The sequence below is a fragment of the Protopterus annectens genome, chromosome 1.part0, assembly GCF_019279795.1.
Source record: "Protopterus annectens isolate FY-2018-M chromosome 1.part0, PAN1.0, whole genome shotgun sequence".
In the NCBI taxonomy this organism is placed as follows: Eukaryota; Metazoa; Chordata; order Ceratodontiformes; family Protopteridae; genus Protopterus; species Protopterus annectens.
Window position 1 is genome coordinate 631,676,573 of NC_056725.1, and position 25,000 is coordinate 631,701,572.

Genomic DNA, 25,000 nt, shown 5'->3' on the forward strand with positions numbered 1-25,000 from the left:
GAGGATATATAACTGCTTTGCGAAATACAACCATGATCAGACAATAACATTTTGGAGATGTGACAAAAGAACATCCTATAACTGTAAAATGAATAAAAAATTGATTTAATTTAATTTTAAAGAAATTATTTTTAGTAGATAATAGATTAGTTATAACTAATAACTAATAACATAACCATAATAACATAACTGTAGATGGATTAGACTGTATTGTGTGCATGTTTGTCTTTATGCTCTGCAATCAAGTCAAGTCCTCTGCAGCACTACACACTATCAATGTTGGAAATCAAGATCATACATCGATATTCACTTTCCTGAGGTTCTGATGTGCTTTGATGGTAGACGGTGGGAAATGGTGAAAATTGCAAGTTGCTGCTTGAGCTTTGGTGGTAGTATAAATGTTCAAGATGAAGAAGGCATATTAACCTGAATAAAAAAAATATTTAATTTCATTTTAAAGAAATTATTTATAGTAGATAATAGATTAGTTAACATATAATATAAAATTAAAAAAAATATTTAATTGATGTAAAACATCTGTTATAAAGTATTTTATAAAGTAACAGTAGTAATAATATGTTAAAACATAACACTAGTTATTATATGTTAAAGATTTAAATGTTATATTTATACTAACCAATGTAATAATTAATTTAAATAAAAATATTATTAAAAAATATATTTACAATGAAAAATTAACAGTGTTATTATTGAATAATTGATTAATTAATAACTTAATGATAAAGTACTTAAAAGAATATATTTGGGGTCAAATAGTCTGGGGTCAAATAGTCCAGGATCAAACTGTCCACTAAAAAAAACACATATATATATATATATATATATATATATATATATATATATATATATATACATGCACACACATGAAATTGTATAGAAATGCACTGGGGTCGAACCGTCCAGAGGCGAACAGTCTGGGGTCAAACTGTCCGGGGTCGAATAGTCCTGCTTCCCATATTGGCACTGGCATTGAATTCCAAGACTAGTACCCTACCAACATTTTCTACATTTTCCTTTGAAGGACTGTCACCCTCCTGAATGTTTACTCCTAACATAGGTTTGAAACTATCCAATCTTCCTTCATGGACTTCATTTTCCACTTGGTCAGTCAGCCAGTCAAGGAAATTTCTAGCCTTAAACATTTTTTTTTAAAAATCCATTTCCTTCAAAAATTCATCATTGTTAGATGTCATTCTACATGACCTGATATATTGCCCCTTAACTATATTTTTCTTATAGTGCATGGGGTGTGTACTATCAAAGTGTAAATATGAGTTGGATATGTATTCTTTCTATAATCTTTTGAATTGAATTCGTTATTTTCTTTGTAGATTTCCACGTCTAAATATTGTAATTTGTCTTGACTGACTTTATATGTAAAATCCAAAAAATTAGTACTCTTATTTTAAAAATCTATAAAATTAAGTATCCCTTCTTTTGGGGCTATCCACAAGATACAGATGTCATCCAAAAACATGAATTCATGTAGTTTGAAAAATTTTATGGAATAGGACCTTGAACAGAAAAAAAACAATAAGTAAGTGGAATGGTACATACAAGTGCGGGCACTGCACACAGTGTGGATATATAATGAATAAGGAAAGTGTACACTTGAAAAGTAGGAATATATTTTTAGTAGGAAAAGAGTTTAGTAATTGTGAATCCAGTGGTCTAGTATATTTGTAAGAGTGTCAGGAATGTAAGGCTTTCTATGTTGATGTGGTTTGCTTCATTGGAATAAAGCTGTTTTTTATTCATTTTGTGTCTGGATATCCTTTCTTTGGGTACCTTGGAGTTTTTATTGACTAAATTTACACTTGATTCTAATTAGGAGCAGTCATAAAATCCTCCATTGGCACAAATGTTCTCCAGGAAGGGCTAACACAGACAAATAACGTGTATCATAAATATGGACTAAAACTAAATGCCAAGAAATGCATAAAGTATCCTTTGGGAAGTCATCCACCCCTTGTAACTATCATATTGACAACATACACCCCTAAGAGATGACCCAGTAGTCAGAAACTTGGAGACACACATACAGACAGTAATCTAGGTGGGTGAGTGGGATGGATGAAGAAATTTATGTTCACTGGTGTCAGTAAATAAATATAAGAGAGGAAAGATAGTTGGAATGCTTAAATGCATACTGAACGTTTAAAAGTTGTGTGTTATTATTGTGCCTGGTGTATGCCTGTGTTTATGTGTATGTCTTTTAGAGGGGTAGGATGTAGGTGGAGTTCTGGGTGGAGAATAGGCCCTATAAATGTAATGCAATGAGGGGTGGTAGGGGAATTGGGAGGGGGGGGGAGTATAGCAGGAAACAGCTCCAGCACCTGCAGAAGGAAACTTTTATCTGTCATGCTTTCAGTGGACCAATGATGTATAACAGAACAGCAGTCTAACACATTTTGGAAGTACAAGGGTTATGCTAATCCATTAGACTGTAGTTACATTAGAGCTGTTTTGAAGGAATAAAGTACTGCAAAACAATATGAATCTACAGGTGAGTTATCCTCAGGCAGCTACAGATTCACAGCAAACAAGCTGAGTGCAGGAAAGTTTGCAGACAGGAAAGGAGAGGAGCAAAATACATTTTGCTGAGAGAGCAGCAGAAATATTTTAATCTATTTTTTGAAGGAGAAAAAGGCCAGCCAGTCATCTAACAAATATTGTTTAACTCATTCCCTCCGGTACAGCTCTTCTGAGTGTGCGCCTTTAACCCCCAGTGGGCATGGCTTAAGCCTTTAAAAATTAAGTTATCACCTTACAGTTCTAGAAAATACTCATTGAGAGAGATAAAATATCAATAGAGTTGTGTTTACCATCACATATGCTTCAAGACAAAATATCCTGGTACCTTATAAGTAACATGGTTTTGGAATTATTAATGTAAATATAAACAATCAATATTTGATGCCTAGAGGAGCAGTAGGAGTTAACTGCAGAAGACGCCTGGAGGAGCACTCGGCTGCAATGAGTAAGCATGGATTTTGTGATAGGACACTGCACTCTTACTACTATTATAAGACAATGGTCAATAACAAGTAAGTCAGCAACCCACTATAAGCCTTAACTGAACAATCTAGTGGTCCTAAACAAAATCACAGTGGTACAGTCTGAGATTTCTGCTGAAACGCCAGTGCAGTATGCAAGCACCTGTACAACTGCATGGACTCAGCCATACTCAACAGAACTAAAACCTGCTCCTCAAGGCAACACAAACTTATCTGGTGGACATCCTCTATCAACAGGCTTTACAACAAAAGGAAGACACTTGTCCAAGGGTAAAAAGACACAAATTCAGAATTGGAAAAACTCCCTCCTTAGCCTCAACAAGCAAATTAGACCACTAGTGAAAACCTCCAAAGCCAATTATGAATCAAAACTAGCCTCTGAAGCAAAGGGAAACCACAATGCCTTCTTCAGTTATGTCAGGAACTTCCATGGCAAAGCCCAAGTTTGTTCCTAATTAGCAGCCACCAGTACCACTAACACCGATTCTGTTGACTTAGTCAACTGCTAGCAGATAGGTTCATCATAAATGTCAATGCCCTGTCCCCCCCAAAGGTCCATTCGACATCCCCAATACTTGTCCCACACCTCACATCTCTGTAGATCAAGTGTTAAAGGCCCTGTCCAAGGCAAAGAACGCAGCATCCATGGGACCTGATAGTATCCTAGGCTGTATTCTGCACCATCTCCAGCAAGAACTAGCTTTGCCATTGAGCACCCTATTCAACCACAGCCTAAGTACAGGCTTCAGTCCAGCAGAGTGGAGAACTATCATTGTCATCCCCTTGCACAAAGGTGGTGCCACTTCTCACTCTGAAAACAATCACCCCATTAGCTTGACTAGTCTGATCTGTAAAGCCATGGGGTGTATTATTATTATGGATCTTATAATCAAGGACATAGGCGATCTCCAAGCACTTGACTCCACCCAGTTCAGATTCATCAAAGACAGATCTTGTCTGTTGAACCTGGATGACTATTTTGAGACTGTCACCAAGGCCCTGGATGAGGCAAAGTCAGTACATATGGCTTACCTTGACTTGGCCAAAGCCTTTGACACAGTCCCCCATTCAGATATAATTGAAAAGCTAACACAACTTGGTGTAAATCCCTGTCTCATCAGCTGGGTGGCCAATTGGCTCACAGATAGTACCCACAAGGTCAAAATAGGTGCTTCCCTCTCTGACAGCAGACCTGTCACTAGTGGTGTTCCCAAGGGATCTGTCCTGTGACCCCTACTGTTTGGCATCTACTTTCTCAGAGGTCCAGGCAAAGAAAAAAGGTATGTGGCTGACCAACTTGCAGACAAATGTAAGTTGGGTGCTGTTGTTGACTCCCCAGATAATGTTAACATACTACATGAGGGTCTCACAGCAACAAATGATTGGTGCCAAAGTCATGTCCTTAAATTAAACACAAAAAAATATATTATCGTACCATTCAGCAAAAACATGGCCCCTACTGATTACTACATCAACAGCAACCCCCTAAGCATGCATCCTGTGGTGAGAAACCTGGGTACACAAGTTGACAACAATCTCACATTCGACCATCATGTAGTGGCAGTGGTCAGAAAAGCCCTTTTCTTGGTTCAACTCATAAGTAAAGGGATTGCATCTAGAAAAAAGGAGGTTATTACCTCTCTTTACTCCTCCCTCATTAGACCAATATGTACCTCTCCAGACACCTGCACCAGTTGGAAAGGCTACAGAAATCCCTCACAAAGAGAATGCATGGCCTCCAACTCCTGTCCTATGTGGACAGGCTCATATCACTATCACTCTACTCGGTATTGTACAGATTGATTACAGATGATCTGTGTCTCGCCTACAAGGCAATCATGGACCCTACCCTACTAGAGATGCTCCATATCCATAAGTCTAACTCCTCGCGCATTACCCACTCAAAAGGTCTAAATCTAATATGCGACATTAACAAAATCTGCTAGAGAGACAGGTTTGTCTCCCAGAGGCTGCCCCATGTCTGGAATAGACTTCTGATACACATCAAACAGAATACATTGCTGATCCTCTTCAAACCCAACTTTGAGGAGTGGATGGGAAACCTCAAGTTTGTCCCAGGGGGTCTACTTGTGCCCTTCATTGACAGGGGTGACAGGTGCTGACTGAGGTTTCTATTTTGGGGATAAACTCTTGGCTGGGCTTGTAAGGGCTCCAGGACCATTAGCTTACTAACTGCCTAGGATCCTATGAACTGTACCAGTGTGACTGAGCTACGATCTCAGAGTATGTGAGCAGTACTCAAGCTTCTTTTTTTGATTTTGTTAGTAGAAAGGAGGGTGTTTCACAGAGAAAGTCTTCTATTTAGCTGGAAGAGACAGAAAAGATGGAAATATTATACAAGCAGAACATAGAATAAGTAGACTTGCTAATGTAGCATAGCTCAGAATGCAGGACATGTATTATTTTACTACAACCAGTTCTTTAATCTGTACTTAAACATTTGTAATCTGCTGCTTAACTATGACTTTATGAGGACATTCTTATCATAAGCATTTGATCATTACATACAACATATGCAGTCTGTTAGAATCAGTACCTACAGAAGGTAACTATGCTAGCACTCAGTCAATTTGTACAGTAATGGACTGTTACTATAACAAAGCTATACAGTGCATAACTCAGGGCAAAGCATTTTATTACATTATAATTCATTAATATAGCAACATGCCAGGGCTACTAATTCCAAGCTGTACCCTAATATAGCACAATAAAACATTCTTATATAAACAGATATTGTCTCAATAAACTTGTACAGTACATGAGTATTGCACAGCAAGGATATACATTGATCAACAAAAATATAAACCATTCAGATACAAAAGTATTACATGCAGCACATATGTAAAAATGTGCGCACTAACTGACCTTAGTTCTGGAAGTGAGCATTCAGTGTCCTGTACCCAAGTGAAAGGAACAAAGGAAATGAGGGTTTACTAAGATCTGTTTAAATAGAACCTAACTTGCAGGGGGTGGCTTAGGGAAGTCATAGCCCTTAACACAAATTGTACAAAGAAGGCTAGATTTAAACTATTACTTTCCTTTCATTATTGCGTTATGTCACTTAACATTAAATCATCCTAGACAACATTACTTTGCACTTTATTAGACATAAAATGGGCAGTTATATATCTCATCATGGGTTCCTATCACATCATTGAACTTTTACAAGTTTGAACCACATATGATCGAGACCATATGTTCGAATTTGTAAAAGTTTGAGCATGTGAATGGAAATCTCCATAAGTGGAGGTTTCCATTCATTTCAATGTGGTGCGATCTCGGAGTTGATATGTTTAAGTAGTGGGGGAGTGTGGGGGCTGCAGGGGGGCTTGTCCCCCTTCTTACAATAGTTTATTTTGTTGTCCGTTATGTTTTTTTTTTTTAGGTAGTCGAAATTATGTAACTTTGAACATCATTAGATGTTACGTAACTTCGACTATGTTATATAGACCGTCTCATCATTCATGCTGCCATCCATCACCTATTATTTTCATACACCTCTTATTTAAAGTTTTCTTTAGATCATTTTGATTTCCATTCAACGCATATACTATTGACATAAGCCCTCTATAATGCAGATATTATTTTTCTTAAAGATCCATCAGATCTCAGACCTCTCAACTTTTATCAACAGATTTGGAACAAAGTACAAAATAACTAAGAAAAAGGTCCCAAATTAGGGACACGTTTTAAATGTTAACACTATTATCTTAGAAATTCTGAAAATGATTTTCAATTTTAAGAGGAATGGAACAGAACTTTGATAAACATCAGTGATGTCCTTACAAAATAGAGGCAGTTGAGAGGTCTGAGATCCATAAGTTAGTATTAGGCTAGCTGCCCTTACAAGCCATTTTAAGCCCAGCCAATTTTCCTTTTTGTGCATGAGATAACCTATTCCATTTGGCTATAGATTGGCCTTACCCATCTCATGGTCAATAAGTATATTTTACCCCTAAAAGATTCTTTACTGTTTATTTATTTATTTTGCATTTGTTTACTGGGATAGTCCAACTGGGCATCAATACCCCTTTTCAGTGGATGCCTCAGGAGGAAGGTTCCAATACAAAAAAATCCCATCCCATGGTCGATAAGTATATATTACTCCAATGAGATTATTTATTCTTTATTTATTTATTTTGAATTTATTTACCAGGATAGTCCAATTGGGTAGTGGATGCCTGGGGAGGAAAGGTCCAAAAAAAAAGTGGCAAATAGTTACAATAGCTACAATAAAACATTTAAGGAAAGTTACAAATATAATGCAGATGTATAATACAAAGAAATTTGAAAAGTAATGCATGTAACATAGAAGGTAAGGAAGTATAAAACAGTGTTAGAGCATAATAAAGTCACGCAACATTTTGATATGAAATAAGCAGATTCTAAAGCTCAGGAAGAAGTAAAACACTGCAGAGAAAAGTAATGTAACCGCAGTGTGAATGAGCAGAGTTAAAATGGAGGAAGACAAGGATAAATGATCATAAACACAGGAGATGATGAAGGGTGAAATGTAAATATCATAGTACAGCATATAAGAGAAAGGAAAAAAGGTGATAAGGTGAGAGAAATAGGTGCAAAGATCTGTAAGGATAACAATAAAGGAAAGCATACTAAGCTGAGGAAGCAGTTTAGAAATGTAGAGTCACTTACAAAAAAGTTGTTTTTACATATCGCAGTGGATGACTGATTAAATAGCATGTTGCGAGAAGAAGTGCTGGGTAAACTAGGGTTAGCAAGTCAATAAGCAAGTACATGGCCATTTGTTTCTAGGTAATTTTTAATTCAGGTTTAAATGTTATAAGGATGTCAATTTGTCTTATTTAGTATGGCATATTATCACATTTTTTGAGATGCAAATTGAATACAGATTGTTATCAGCTGTGCTACAGGATTTTAAAATAATAATAAGTGATTTATCTGAAGAGTGAAAGCTTCATGGGGGTATGACTGGGTAATATATTGCAGACTTGGGCATTTGTTTGGAGATTTTATTTTTTATGTAGTTAGTATTTATATGTATTTAAGTATATGGAGTAATTCTAGCCATTTTAATGATTTGAAGGGAGTACAGTGATGAGCTCCATATGGCTGATTTGCTGCAAATTTTGTCACTTTTTTTGTAGCATTGTTCAAGTTTTTGCAACTGGCAAGCATGGAGGTTTGTGAAAATTACAGATGCATAAATTGAAGCTGGGGAATAAGTAGGCTGTTGCAAAAGAATACCTTTTAGCTGAGCAGATAAAAAGAAACACATCTGCATATTGAATAATGCATATTATTAACATCAATATCAATGGTCAGTGGTCAGTAATCTGGCATCTTCTGGACTCTCATTTTAGATAAAGCAGTCTTCTCTCACAAATCTGTCTGTGCTGTCATTACGGCTTTATCCCTTTCTGCCACAGTGCTGACTTTGAGAAACTTCTCTAGGTAAGTTTTAATGAATCACTTTTATTAGTCGACTTGCCAACTGCAGAAATATAAACAAGCCATTTGAATTTATATCCATCAAATTGTGTAACTTGCATATGAGTTTCCTACACTGTACAAAAATACTGAAAAAATAATAAATAAAAATTGCAGAAAAACTTCCTTTTCTGTGAAATCTGGATACCATAGAGATTCCATGCTGAGATTTTCACCTTTGCCATTACTAACTTTACTTAAGTAATACAATGAGGTATACATTGCTTCTGCATTAGCAAAAGACCTAAAAAATTGATCAACACAGTATAGAGCTTATACGTGACCAAGTACAGAGTGAGTTTATACTATAGGAAAAGCTGCCAATAAGCATGTGATACCCAGAATGTACAAGGTCCACATGATAAAACACAACATAACAAAGATTCACCCAAACCAACCCCAGACATAACATTACAGATCTACTGATAAAACAGAGACAGAAAAATACAGCCAGTACACAAGTAAATCCAGTGACTATCAAAATAAAAACAAACAAGTAAAACAGAAGTAACTGGAAACACGAGCAGCGGGTAATGAAGAGGTTTATTAGACTCAAACAACTTCAAACAACTTTTAAAACTGCTATTAAAAGCTTTTGCCTTAACCCGCAGTGGTGGTGCTGTGGTAGCGTTGTCGCCTCACAGTAAGATGCTGTCCGGTTCGATTCTCAGCTAGAGCATCTTCTGCGTGGAGACATGCATGAATGGGCGTACCTTTGTTAAAGGTTGTGCGTCAGGGCTGGTAGCTTGACATGTAAAAATCAACTACCAATCAAAAGTGGACCGGAGTTCCGCTGTGGCGACCCCTAACCGGGAAAAGCCGAAAGATGCTCAACAACATTAAAAGCTTTCGCATTAAACAAGGCTTCTTCAGGCATATAAGACAAAAAATACAAAGAATACCATCCACCATTTATATAATATCAAAGAGGGTCACATGATAACCATAAGCTCATTTATGTTTCTCTTTCAATAAAGGCTTTAAAGATACATAGCCATTCAAACCAAGCAAAATATGTGCCCCTAAGTGTAAAATCCAATTAAATTCTTCATTTTCAGTAAAATCATTAATATTACACCCACGTATATTATTGTCAACTACTCTTAAAATTGAAAATGTAAATCCATGTCCAAAGCCATTGTCTTTAATGTGTTTATATAGAGCATGTGTAACTATTTCTCTTTTAATCTCAGACAGGTGGTTGCAGATATGATCTTTTAACCTCTGATTCATTTTACCCACATAAAATTCTTGACATGCAACACATCTAGCCAGATAGACAACATTCCTAGTTTCACAGTTACCATATGCATTAAGTCTAAAGGTCTTACTAGAAACTGGAAGAGTAAAGTATTTATCACAACAAATTAAACTACAGAAAGTACATCTGCAACATTCAGAGCCGCTGTTCTTACTTGGTCATGTTTTCCTAGATATATGTGTCTGCTCTTTATAACATAACTGCTTCAAACTTCGATTATTCTTATAACTGGACCATGGTCTCTCATCGGCTGCCATCTGTAATTCTAGTATATCACGCAGGTTGTGCCAGTGTTTCTCAATCATTTTCTTAACACTGGCAGTATTTCAATTATATAAGACTTGCTAAAAGTATGCAAAACTAGAAAGACCAAAACAAACAGGTCTAGAAGCCCAGAGTAAAAAATAAAGTTGTTTTAATAAAGCGATTTTCGTCGCTGACCATACAGCAAGTTCTTCAGATAAAAATAAACTAACAAAATCATCCTTAAATAGTAAAAGCATCACATATTGAAATATGTCACAGGTTTAGATACAGTGTATCAAACCAAGACAACATCACATATTAAAGTATGTCACATGTTTTCATATAACATATCAAATCAAAGCAGTGTAGCACAAATAGGAAGCACATTAAATGTGAGTTATGGCTTATAAAAGTATGTACAAAATCAAATATATGTTAGATTAATTATAAATTACACTAATATAAATTTAAAAATAAAGAAGAGCAATGTCATCTTTTTAAACTCTTTAACTTCAATAAACATGCAATATTACAAGCTTCAGTGAGCCCTGGGCTAGAGAAAGCATTAAGCCTTAACTACCATACTAGTTCACGTTCCTCTAGTAGCAAGTTAACAGGGTCCCCCCTACTATCAGCATGTATTTGATCAATTGCCTTAAATGAAAACTTGTGACCTCCACTGAAACAAGAGTGTTTAGTTTGAGAATTGTCACCCTTATTCTTGTCAATTGCATAAATGTGCTCGTAGACTCAATCACGGATTCTACGTTCCGTTTTCCCTATATAGTAAGCAGTGCAGGATGTGCAAAACAATATACGCCACTAGTTTTGAGTTACAATTCAGTTTGTGCTTCAATTCATACTTCTTTCCTCTAATGGTGAAAGAAAATATTACAAGCTTGTAATATTGCTTGTTTATTGAAGTTAAAGAGTTTAAAAAGATGACATCGTTCTTCTTTATTTTTAAATTTATATTAGTGTAATTTATAGTTAATCTAACATACATTTGATTTTGTACATACTTTCATAAGCCATAACTCACATTTAATGTGCTTCCTATTTGTGCTACACTGCTTCGATGTGATATGTTATATGAAAACATGTGACATACTTTAATATGTGATGTTGTCTTGGTTTGATACATTGTATCTAAACCTGTGACATATTTCAATATGTGATGCTTTTACTATTTAAGGATGATTTTGTTAGTTTATTTTTATCTGAAGAAGTTGCTGTATGGTCAGCGACGAAAATCGCTTTATTAAAACAACTTTATTTTTTACTCTGGGCTTCTAGACCTGTTTGTTTTGGTCTTTCTAGTTTCGTATACTTTTAGCAAGTCTTGTGTGTTTGCTTCATGGCATCTGGTGCTTCTAGCAGCCTGAGTAGTCCTAACTTGTTTGGCTCATCACAGCCACAAACTGATTTACAGAACATTACGTCATTGCTAAATGCTTTAACTAAGCGAGTGAACATGATGGCTTCTCGTTTAGACTCAGTCAAAGAGCGTAACCTGCAACGTGGTTTGTCTAGGCAGACTAGCCCCAGTGGTATACTAGTACAACAGGGAGGCATACATGAAGGCTTGAATGTGCCACAGATCAATAACAATCAAGGCGGTGTTTCTTTATTGTTAAGTAACAACATCTCTATACCTCCAGCACAACAGGTAAAAAGTGGGCTTACCGGCAATGCTACTACTTATAACGAGCAAGTGAACCTGCAGAACGGTATTCTGGGGCTTATCGGTGCTTCACATTTCAGTGAGTGGGTGAATGATACCATTAAGTTTTTGACTGGTTTTGGCTGCAGCCAGGAGCAACCGGCAGACAACACTGATGAACAGCCAGTCAGTTTTCGTTCTCTTAGTGACAAATTGAAAATTCTTGATGTCAAACTTTTAAAACTTAAAAAATTACAGCTTGAAGTAATTTACTTCAAGGAATGTCTTAGTGAACAAGTTGTACCTAAAGGGCTACGTTTTCATCAATACCCTATGGGGCTGGTTGCTGACTCGTTGTTTCATTTAGAGCTCAACACTTTATTTGACCAACAAGGGTTTGACTTAATGCAACTAATGATCAAACATTACTCACTCCAAATTGAAGAACTAACCAAAGAAGTATCGGATTTGAATACTGAAGTTATTTCTAATCCAGAGTTTGTAAGATACAAATTTGACTATGAAAGGTATTTCTCGAGTATCAATCAACTTCTTGAAAGGTTAAAATATAACAAAGTTAAAAAAATGAAAAGAGACCAATTGGCATATGGCAATGGCACAGCTTACCCAAAGCCATCTTTGGCTCAAGTCGGGCCGTTGTTCAACTCTAATAACTTGTTACCACCAGAGGGAAACAATTTTACTAATGTTAACATTGAAGCTACTGAGGTGGTTAACCTTGAACAAGAAAATGTGAGACGCTGTGAGCAGATTTGTAATCATAACAACAACTGGGAGGGCACAAATCAGCATGATTCTAATACTGGTGCTAACAACTCAAATTTTCAGATGCCTACACAAACTGGTACTATCCCAAAGAAACAGTGCAACCAGAATCAAAAAGGCAAACAATGCAACAACAGGCACAGGAGATAGTACAGAACAGTGATTGTACTGTCACTGTATTTAAGAATTCCCTTGGTGACTTTAATATTTTCAGCTACTTATCTATCACCATTGAACCCATCCTCATTGACCTTTTGGCTAAAGGTAACACCTTCGTGCCTAGTAGACACCTGGACATTGTTCATTCAATTCTGGACTTAAAGTACTTTGTTAGAAAGCTTAATCTTGCAATCTTATTTGGCAACACTGTAGATACCAACCAGACTTTTAGAGTCCCTAGCACATTTAATCCTCCACTACACCCAGTACTTAGTATTTCTGAGAGTGTATGTGATTTAGACTTGAGACACATCACTGACACCACATGGTATACTAGCACTAGAAGGTTTAAAAATAGTAATGTCACACATGACAAAATGCCAGCACTACAACTTCTGTGATCCCTTCAAGTACGAGTGGTTAAGCCTGACAAAGGGGGTGGATTGGCCATTTTCAACTTCTCTGATTACAACATTAGAATGGGGCTTTTGTTGAACAGTGACACTTACATTACAGTATCACTTAATGATGTCAACGTTGCTTACAGCCGTATTAAAGGCTACTTAAATTACCTTTTTTATTGAGGCCATAATCAACAATGACATTTTTAATTACGTCAGTCCCATGGCCAAAAATCCCTGTTATGTTCGGCATCCCCAAGGTGCATAAAAGCTTGCTCAACCCCCCTATGAGACCTCTGATAGATGGGAGGGATTCTATCACATACCCATGTTCAAAGCTGGTAGATTCCATTTTGCAAAAATATTTGAAATCTGAAACCCAGGTGTGTAAAGACTCTTGGTCATTTTTACAAAAGATTAACGACCTTGTGTTTGACAGAGACAACAATTTTTTGACTATTGATGTCAAGGATCTTTACACCTCTATTCCCCATCTAGAGGGTGTTGAGTGGACAAGCTTAATGCTTAAAGCCAAGGGGGCACGAACACATGAGATACACATTACAGAGATAATTTTGGATCATCCTTACTAATAATTACTTCAACTTTAACAAGGAGTACTATCTCCAGAAGAGAAGAGTGGCAATGGGTTTGCCATGTGGAGCCAGTTTAGTTAACTTAGTAATGGCATATTGGGAAAAAAGAGTTCATTTTTAACAATTCCCACCACATGGCAAACCTCATCTTCTACAGACGTTTTCTGGATGACATATTCATAGTTTTTAGAGGTGGCAGAACCCAGGCTGACACATTTGTTAATTATTTGAACAACACAACAGAATTTTTTGAATTCACATCCAACTTTGACCATAACACTATTGACTACTTAGACATCAGGTTAACGAAAGACACATTGTATAATAGATATGTGTCTAAAATATTTAGAAAAGTTACATATTGTAACTCATTTCTTCATTTTTCAAGCTGCCATCCTTTTTCACAAAAACATTCTATTGTCAAAGGGCAATTAATTAGAGCTGCAAAAATGGTTACCTTAGATGATGATTTTATTGATGAATGTAGACTCTTGAGTGGAATGTTTCAACAATGTGGGTACCTATTAGACTTATAGATGTACTTATTGATGAGGTTCAATCTAAAAGACAAAATGGGATAATTAAACCCATTTTTTGTGAACCCCTTTTAATTAATGTGACTGAGGTAAGTAACATTAGCTTGGATTCTATGGACATATGTCCACCATTAGCGTCATCTACTTACAACTTAAATGTTAACTTTAGAAGTAGTTTTATAACTACATTCAGTAGTGATAGTGAAGTGGTACGTCTGATACTATATAAAAACTGGGAGTTTATTAACAAAGACAAACTCTTAGTAGAAAAATTAGGTAGTTTTCCTAGACTAGTATTTAGAAAGGGCTCGAATCTCAAAAATCTTCTCGAAAGAAATGAACCTTTGCCTTCGAGTAGATTTGCAGGGATGTCTACTTGCGGCATGTGCAGTATGTGTAAATATATAGAAACTGGCAAGACTTTCACCATTAGAGGGAAGAAGTATGAATTGAAGCACAAACTGAATTGTAACTCAAAACTAGTGGTGTATATTGCCTTTTGCACATCCTGCACTGCTTACTATATAGGGAAAACGGAACGTAGACTCCGTGATAGAGTCTACGAGCACATTTATGCAATTGACAAGAATAAGGGTGACAATTCTCAAGCTAAACACTCTTGTTTCAGTGGAGGTCACAAGTTTTTATTTAAGACAATTGATCAAATACATACCGATAGTAGGGGGGACCCTGTTAACTTGTTACTAGAGGAACGTGAGCTAGTATGGCAGTTAAGGCTTAATGCTTTTTCTAGCCCAGAGCTCAATGAAGCTTGTAATATTGCTTGTTTATTGAAGTTAAAGAGTTTAAAAAGATGACATTGTTCTTCTTTATTTTTAAATTTATATTAGTGTAATTTATAATTAATCTAACATATATTTGATTTTGTACATACTTTTATAAGCCATAACTCACATTTAATGTGCTTCCTATTTGTGCTACACTGCTTTGGTTTGATATGTTGTATCAAAACACGTGACATACTTTAATATGTGATGTTGTCTTGGTTTGATATGTTGTATCTTAACATGTGACATATTTCAATATGTGATGCTTTTACTATTTAAGGATGATTTTGTTACTTTATGTTTATCTGAAGAAGTTGCTGTATGGTCAACGACGAAAAGCGCTTCATTAAAACAACTTTATTTTTTACTCTGGGCTTCTAGACCTGTTTGTTTTAGTATTTCAATTATACGTTAACATGCATCTAACTTTACTCTGTGGACATTTATTCCCTAGTACCTCTTGGCTAGCTTGTGAGAACAGTGGTTTAGCTGTGGTAGAACTAAAGCTCTTAACATCCTGACAAATTTCTTGTACTTTCTGCTTATTATAACCTCTATTAACAAACTCTACAGCATTGTTATGTAGTTGCAACTGCATGTTCTCATCAATTGTGTTCAGCCTTGCAAATCTATAAAGTTGGTTCCTAACTGTTGTCAAACATAAACTGCAGGTGCATGCTGTCATGATGTAAATATGCATTTCTCTTAGCTGAGTTTCTATATAAATGAGTATTTAAAATATTGTTGATGTCTCTGAACACTGTTATGTCCAAAGAATCAATACTCTCAGTCGATATTGTTTTTTTTTTAATGTAAAAAGGAATATGTGGAGGATAAATATTTATAAAACATATTAAAACCATCAATACTACCTCTCTATATTAAAAACAAATAATCCATGAATCTACGGTAAACATAACATTCCTCACTACACCATTATCTGAGGATAGAATAAAATTCCGTTCCCATATAAACATAACAATATTTGCATAGCTGTTAGCAATGGGGGTGCCCATTGCAACTCCTATCTCTTTTGGACATAAAGTTGTTTTTGAAATAAAAACATTATTTGACAAAATCACATGAAATACGTCACATAGCAGATTAATATACTGTTGAGGGTATTCAGTAAAATCTAACAAATATTCATTCACATAAGAAACTCCAGTGTCATTAGATATCACAGTAAACAGTGAATCTACATCTAAAGTTACAAAAACACAATCAGTAAAATTCACATTCTTAGACCAATCATATAGTTGCTTCAAAAAATAATTTGTATCCTTAATGATTGTCTCAGTCTTTTCAAAGCCCATTCTTATTTGGCTTTCTAAAAACTTTGATGTGGGTTCAGTTACCCACCCTCTAGCAGATGCTATAGGTATAAGTGGAGGCTTAGGCATAGATTTGTGCAGCTTGTGAAGCGCATAAATAAACAGAATGATGGGTTTGTTCCTCATTAAATAATCAAATCTATCCTTATCTTTTCTGTTATGCTCAAAAATTCTCTTTATCCTGTTTAACACATCAATTATAATGACATTACATTCATGCTTTGTAATTTTTATCAGGTCATTAGGTATCACAGTGAACAGTGAATCTACATCTAAAGTTATCATGGTGTGGATAGGAGGAGAAATGGTATAGGCATTATCCTGAAGGAACAGTATGCTTAGAGTGTTTTGGAGGTGAAAAGAGTGTCAGATAGAGTGATGTTTATGAAGTTGGAAATTGATGGTGTAATGATGAATGTTGTTAGTGCATATGCTCCACAAGTTGGGTGTGCAATGGATGAGAAAGAAAAATTTTGGAGAGAGTTGGATGAAGTGGTGATGATTGTACCCAAGGGTGAGAGACTGGTGATTGGAGCAGATTTCAATGGGCATGTTGATGAAGGGAACAGAGGGGATGAGGAAGTGATGGGTAGGTATGGTGTTAAGCAAAGGAATGCAGGAGGTCAGATGGTGGTGAATTTTGTGAAAAGGATGGACATGGCTGTGTTGAATTCGTATTTTAACAAGAGGGAGGAGCATAGGGTGACATACAAGAGTGGAGGAAGATGTACACAGGTGGATTATATCTTATGTAAAAGGGCCAGTCTGAAGGAGATTGGAGACTGTAAAGTGGTGGCAGGGGAAAGTGTAGTTAGGCAGCATAGGATGGTGGTTTGTAAGATGACATTGGTGATCAAGAAGAGGAGGATGAGTGTGAGGGCAGCACCAAGGATCAAATGATGGAAATTGAAAAAGGGTAATTGTGAGGTGGAGTTCAGGAAAGAGTTACGACAGGCACTGGGTGGCAGTGAAGAGTTACCGAATAGCTGGGTAACTACAGCAGAGCTAGTAAGAGAGATGGCTAGAAAGGTGCTTGGTGTGACATCTGGAAAGAGGAAGGAGGACAAGGAGACCTGGTGGTGGAATGAAGAAGTGCAGGAGAGTATACAGAGAAAGAGGTTGGCGCAGAAGAAGTGGGATTGTCAGGGAGATGAAGAAAGTAGACAGGAGTATAAGGAGATGAGGTGCATGGCAAAGAGAGAGGTGGCAAAGACTAAGGATAAGGCGTATGACGAGTTGTATAAAAGATTAGACACTAAGGAGGGAGAAAAGGACCTGTACCGATTGGCTAGACAGAGGCACTGAGCTAGTAAAGATGTGCAGCAGGTAAAGGTGATAAAGGATAATGAGGGAAACGTACTCACAAGCGAGGAGAGTGTGTTGAGTAGATGGAAAGAGTACTTTGAGGGGCTGATGAATGAAGAGAATGAGAGGGAGAGAAGGTTGGATGATGTGCGGATAGTGAATCATGAAGTGCAATGGATTAGCAAGGAGGAAGTAAGGATAGATAGATGGAAAGAGTACTTTGAGGGGCTGATGAATGAAGAGAATGAGAGGGAGAGAAGGTTGGATGATGTGCGGATAGTGAATCATGAAGTGCAATGGATTAGCAAGGAGGAAGTAAGGATAGCTATGAAGAGGATGAAGAACAGAAAGGCTGTTGGTCCAGATGACATACCTGTGGAAGCATGGAGGTGTTTAAGTGAAATGGCAGTGGAGTTTTTAACTAGATTGTTTAATGAAATCTTGGAAAGTGAGAGGATGCCTGAGGAATGGAGAAAAAGTGTTTTGGTACCGATTTTTAAGAATAAGGGTGATGTGGAGAGCTGTAGTAACTACAGAGGGATTAAATTGATCAGTCACAGCATGAAGTTATGGGAAAGAGTAGTGGAAGCTAGGTTAAGAAGGGAGGTGATGATTAGTGATCAGCAGTATGGTTTCATGCCAGGAAAAAGCACTACAGATGTGATGTTCGCTTTGAGAATGTTGATGGAGAAGTACAGAGAAGGTTAGAATGAGTTGCATTGTGTCTTTATGGATTTAGAGAAAACATATGACAGGGTGCCTAGAGAGGAGTTGTGGTATTGTATGAGGAAGTCAGGAGTGTCAAAGAAGTATGTAAGAGTAGTACAGGATATGTACAAGGGTAGTGTGACAGCGGTGAGGTCTGCAGTGGGAGTGACGGATGCATTTAAGGTGGAGGTGGGATTATATCAAGTATCAGCTCTGAGCCCTTTCTTATTTGTAATGGTGATGGACAGGTTGACAGATGAGATCAGAAAGGAGTCCCCATGGACTATGATGTTTGCAGATGACATTGTGATCTGTGAGAGTAGGGAACAGGTGGAGGAGACCCTAGAGAGGTGGAGATATGCTCTAGAGAGAAGAGGAAAGAAGTTCAGCAGGACTAAGACAGAATATATGTGTGTGAATGAGAGGGAGGATAGAGGAATGGTGAGGATGCAGGGAGTAGAGGTGGCGAAGGTAGATGAGTTTAAATACTTGGGATCAACAGTTCAGAGTAATGGTGAGTGTGGAAGAGAGGTGAAGAAGAGAGTACAGGCAGGATGGAGTGGGTGGAGAAAAGTGTCAGGAGTGATTTGTGACAGATGAGTACCATTAAGAGTGAAAGGGAAGGTCTACAAGAGGGTAGTGAGACCAGCTGTTATATAGGTTGGAGACAGTGGCATTGACAAGCTTATAAATTGATTAGAGGGTCAGCCCAGGTTGGAAGGTTTGGAGACAAAGCCAGAGAGGCAAGATTACGTTGGTTTGGACATGTGCTGAGGAGGGATGCAGAGTATATTGGGAAAAAGATGCTAAGGATGAAGCTGCCAGGTAACATGAAAATAGGAAGGCCTAAGATAAGGTTTATGGATGTGGTAAGAGAGGACATGCAGGTGGTTGGTGTGACAGAGCAAGATGCAGAAAACAGGAAGAAATGGAAACAGTTGATCTGCTGTGGCGACCCCTGACGGGAGCAGCTGAAAGAAGAAGAAGAAGAAGATTCATGCTTTGTAATTTTGGTATAGTCAGCACTATTTATCAACATATTCATGGATTCAGTATAAAAACTAGTGTCTAAAACAACTACCCCTACACGTTTATCAGCATTTTTATAACAATTTTTCATCACTAATTAGTTTACTAATGGCTCTTTGCTCACTTCTAGTTAAATTCAAAAAGTTCAACACATTTTGATTGTTGTATAACTTATAAATGTCTTTTTCCACAGCCCTTTCAAACACCTGGATTAAATTATTACTTTGTGGAATAAACAGGCTAGAGCTCTTACATTTATTAACACAGTTCATTATGCTATTACCATATAAAACTTTTAAATTTAATGTCCTTGTAAAATACTTTACCTCTGCTAATGTCTTAATCAAGTCTGCCACTGCAGAAGGCACAAAACTCAGACCCTTTGATAGCACAGATAATTCGTCTGCATTCAGGATGTGTTTAGATACATTAAACACTAGGCCGTTCATCTCCTTGTTTGGCTTCTGGTTACAGGCCTCCAAAATGATTGTTTCCTTTGTCTTGCTGAATATTCCTTCTAAGGCTTTGTTTCTTCCATTGGTAATGGTTCCTCCAATAAAAAAGAAAAAGGAAAGAAAATGAACATTATTAGCCCTCTTGCCAACTGTAGAAATATAAAGAAGCAATTTACATTTATATTCATCAAATTGTGCAACTTGCATATGAGTCTCCTATATTGAAGAATAATACTGAAAAAATAATAAATAAAAATTGCAGGAATGTTTCCTTTTCTGTGAAATCTAGATACCATAGCGATAGTATGCTGAGATTTTTACCTTTTCCATTTCTAATTTTACTTAATACAATGAGGTATAAATTGATTCTGCATTGGCAAAAGACCTAAAGAATTGATCAACACAGTATAGAGCTTATAAGTGACCAAGTGCAGAGTGAGTTTACACTATACGAAAAGCTGCCAATAAGCATTTGATACCAAGAATGTACAAGATCCACATGATAAAACAGAACATAACAAAGATTCCTCCAAACCAACCCCAGAAATAAGATTACAGATCTACTGATAAAACACTCTGCTAGCTCCTGGTATCAATATATTGTGATTGTATAGATATTCATTAGTCATGTCTTACACAAAACATACTGCTGCCAACTCCATACCCATATGTCTAATGAGAAAAGAAGATGAGACAGCTACAAGACCAATTAGTCTCTCCATATTGGTTGTAAACTTTAAGCTACTGTTACAAAAACTGAACTCAGGTAATATGTGCAGAAACACCCAGAAGCATATAAATTACTGGGCACCATTATTGAACAAGTCCAAGATTAATTATTATTGCAACCAGTATTACTTATATTATAGAGCCTGAGTAAACCATAGCTAAGTCAATTTTTGTTTTAGGTTCTTTTAAGGCAGCAAAGCATTCAGGTGGATGATTCTATTTCTAAATTATATTGAAGTATTGCAGTCAGCATCTACTGTTTGTATAAAATAATGGTAATATTATGATCAAGTAGCAGCATTATTAGGTATTACTTGTTTTACTAATTATTAGTAAATAAACATGGTATTAAATAAATATACCCTAATTCATGATAAAGGATGTGTACTTTCTCTGATGTAAGTAATCAGAAGTCATCATGTGTTCCAATGTTTCACTAATTATTAGTAAATAAACATGGTATTAAATAAGTATACTGTAATTCATGATAAAGAATGTATGCTTTCTTTGATATAAGTAATCAGAAGTCATCATGCATTCCAATGAGCACCACTTGTTTTACTAATTATTAGTAAATAAACGTGGTATTAAATAAATGTACTGTAATTCATGATAAAGGATGTGTGCTTTCTCTGATGTAAGTAATTAGAAGTCGTAATATGTTCCAATGAGCACCACTTGTTTCACTAATTATTAGTAAATAAACATGGTATTAAATAAGTATACTGTAATTCATGATACAGAATGTGTGCTTTCCCTGATGTAAGTAATCAGAAGTCATCATGTGTTCCAATGAGCACCACTTGTTTTACTAATTATTAGTAAATAAACATGGTATAAAATAAATTTTCTGTGATTCATGAAAAAGGACGTGTGCTTTCTGTGATGTAAGTAATCAGAAGTTGTTGCATGTTCCAGTGAGCATACCATTGATTTCAAATTTTGATCAGAGCACATACTGTTGGTAACTGTGAGTGCTGCTAGTCAGGAATCCACATATTAAAATAATTTGTCTTTATTTAGCTAACTTTTTAATATATCATCATTATAGAATCAGAATTAAGCTTCTACATGTTTGGTACTCAGGCATACATGGACACCGCACCCATACAGCTAAAATCAGAAAATCACACAATACAGCCTGATAGCCATACATTATATAAGTGAACCGCACATGGCCAAGTATTGCAAGAGAAGAACAGGTGCCCCACTTATCCACCGGATATCACTGTTAAAAAATAAAATTAGTTTCATACATGCACTGTTCTTTGGTGAAACCACATGACTTTCAGCAAGTACTGTAATCATAACTCACCAGTTTTACTATTATTATTATTTATTTATTTATTTTATTTTATTTATTTATTTGAAGTTTATTTGCCAGGATGGTCCATTGGGCCAAAGAAGCCCATTTTCAATGGAGTCCTGTGGAGAAAAGCTCCATAGATACAATTAATAAAACAACAGGTTGTTAAAGTACAAGAAGAGTACATGAAACAAAAGTATATGTTAATACAATTGAGAAGATAAAAAAAACAGAAATTATATCACAATTAGTAAAAGTTTACAAATATATAGTCCCTATCATTGCTAACATAGATGTTAAGTCTATAAACAATAATGAGTAGGTATTTACAAGTCAATTAAACAAAGGCATTATTTACAATATGTATGCTCCCACAGGGGTCTATTCAGAAATAACTCACAAATGTTTAGGCCATTGTTCACTAAAAGTCAGAAACATTTCTCCATGCTACACAATAACCAAGAAAATTCTTAGATGCCCTAATAACCACAGACAGTTGCACATTTTTCAAAGAAGTCTGAACAATGGCATATTAAGAAATAGAAAATGCACACAAATACATCATAAAAAATATCCTGCGCATGTTCACGTATAATGATCCATGGTTGTTGAGTAAAGGACATAATGGTTGCCAGTTCACTGTTAAGGGGGTCATGACTGATATCATTTCTGATTTTCTTAATGCCAGCCCTGCTTTCTTCAAAACACATAAGTAATAGTGCAGCAACTGCTCCAAGAAACAAGATCACCACTTCATCTCAAAACAGTTCAGACACATTAGGACAAGAAAAAGATTACTAAAGAGTGAACCCCTCACCATTGTCTGCAGGAGCATTCCAGACTAGGAACACTAATAATTATCTAGAGGAAGTATTACAATGCAGAACCAGTTATGACACAATTATTGTTTACCAACACCACAGTTGGGTCGAGCTTGAAACTTTTGATTCTGTGAAGGTATACTGCTAAGAAAAACACCTTCTCAGGATGCTTACTTAATGATCTCACTGGATAACCTTACAACTAGATGAATAGTAAAAATTAAAACCTGCTTTTCTGTCCGGTTCAATTCTCAGCTAGAGCGTCTTCTGCGTGGAGACATGCATAAATGGGCGCACCTTCGTTGAAGGTTGTGCGTCAGGGCTGGTAACTCGGCACGTAAAAATCAACTACCAGTCATTAGCGGACCGGAGTTCCGCTGTGGCGATCCCTAACTGGGAAAAGCCGAAACACACAACAATAACAAGTCTATTTATACTGAAGCTATCAGTGTAGACTTTCATATATGGAGAACAAATCTACTAGGGGAAATAATTTTCCACATAAAAGTATTGCATGACTAGTTGGCATCCAAATGAATTTGTCAAAATGCTGGAACAGTTCTCTTGCCAAGGCTGATATAAGTTATAAGATGAAGTAATGCCTAGCTAAAACAAAATGGTGTCCAAGTTGTGTAAAAAGAAAATTGCATTGACTGCTTATTTAATAAGACAAATAGAAATAACACACATCCAGCAGTGACATCTCTTGTTCTTCAAGGAATCCAGCACTTCTTTAAGGAAAAAAATAGTGAAATATCCTTCCATATATTTTTATATAATTTAAGTAACATGGTCACTGCATCTTCTTGCTTATGATGGTTCCTAGCAAAATGCAGTCATATCTAGTAACAGTTTAAATAACATTGAGTATTCTAGGTGGAAGGGTCAAACAATACAATCTAGCTTGCTATCACAAGTGATTTGTCAGTTGTTCACCAAAGGATAAAGACAATTCTTTATTTTTTTTTTTTTGTTATAACATATTTCAAAATGAAATGAACATATACTGCTTCCACTTAAACCAAGTATAGTTTGGACTGTCCACTCCAGTTTAATAAGTGAAAATCAGTAAGGTTGTTCAGGTAAGTAGTAGTGACAGTAGATGATACTGCAATATCATCTGCAGTACTTCCACCCCTGGCTAAAATCCTTGAGGAATGCATACATTCACAACTAATTCCTTGTCTACTAGACAATGACCTTTTTTCTAACTCTCAGCATGGGATTTAGACCAAATAACAGCACCACAACTGCTCTTATTTCACAGACACAATCAGCTTATAAACAAAGGACAATTTGTGTCATCTATCTTCTTCGACATGTCAAAAGCTTTTGACACAGTTTCAAATCAACAACTTCTCAACAAACTTGCTGCTCTAAACCTTTCCCAAACAGGCATCCTATGGTTCCACAGCTACTTGTCTGAACAACAACAAGTACTCAAGTGGCAAAAAGAAATCTCATCTCTGCTACCAATATCAGTAGGTATACCACAGGTTTAAATTCTTAGACCCCTACTCTATACCATTTTTACTAATAACCTCAATTCAACAACCTAATTAGCATCCATTATACAATATGCTGATGATTTGTCATTCATCTGTGCAACCACCTCTCTTCCTAAACTCGTACAAATAACTCAAAAAGCATTTACAGACATAGAATAATATTTGTCTCTCAATCAACTCATACTTAATCCAAATAAGACCAAATGAATGATATTCTCAGACAGCAAAACAGCTCAGCTACACATCCCTTCTTTATCTACTCCAACAACACCAATAATTGGACCTGTGGAACACACCAAGTGGGGAAAAGGAAAAAATTCCCTTATCTGGACTGTAGTACAATCTCCGCAACAGTCACTCCCCCACAACTCCCTATACCTGCAGGTGTACTTCCATGAAAGTGCTTCTTCAGTGAAAAGCACTTTCGTGGAAGTATGCCCGGCCATTTAGGATTCGGTGAAATGGCCATTCACGCATCAGTCCTAGACCCATATATATATATATATATATATATATATATATATATATATATATATATATATATATGTGTGTGTGTATATGAATCTAGGACTGTTGAACGAAACTTCAGCAGTCCGATTCCAACTTCACCGAATGCACTTTAACGAAAGTGCTTTTACCGAAAAAGCTTTTTCGCTAATGTGCGTTAAAAAAATAAAAGAAAAAAAAACAATACAAAAGCATTTATGCAGGGGGGCAAGCCCACCTGCACCCCTCATGTGGGGGGCTATGCCCCCCACCCCCTAATTTAATAATCTCACTCCGAGATCGCACTACAGTGGGGAAAAGGAAAAAATTCCCTTATCTGGACTGTAGTATGATC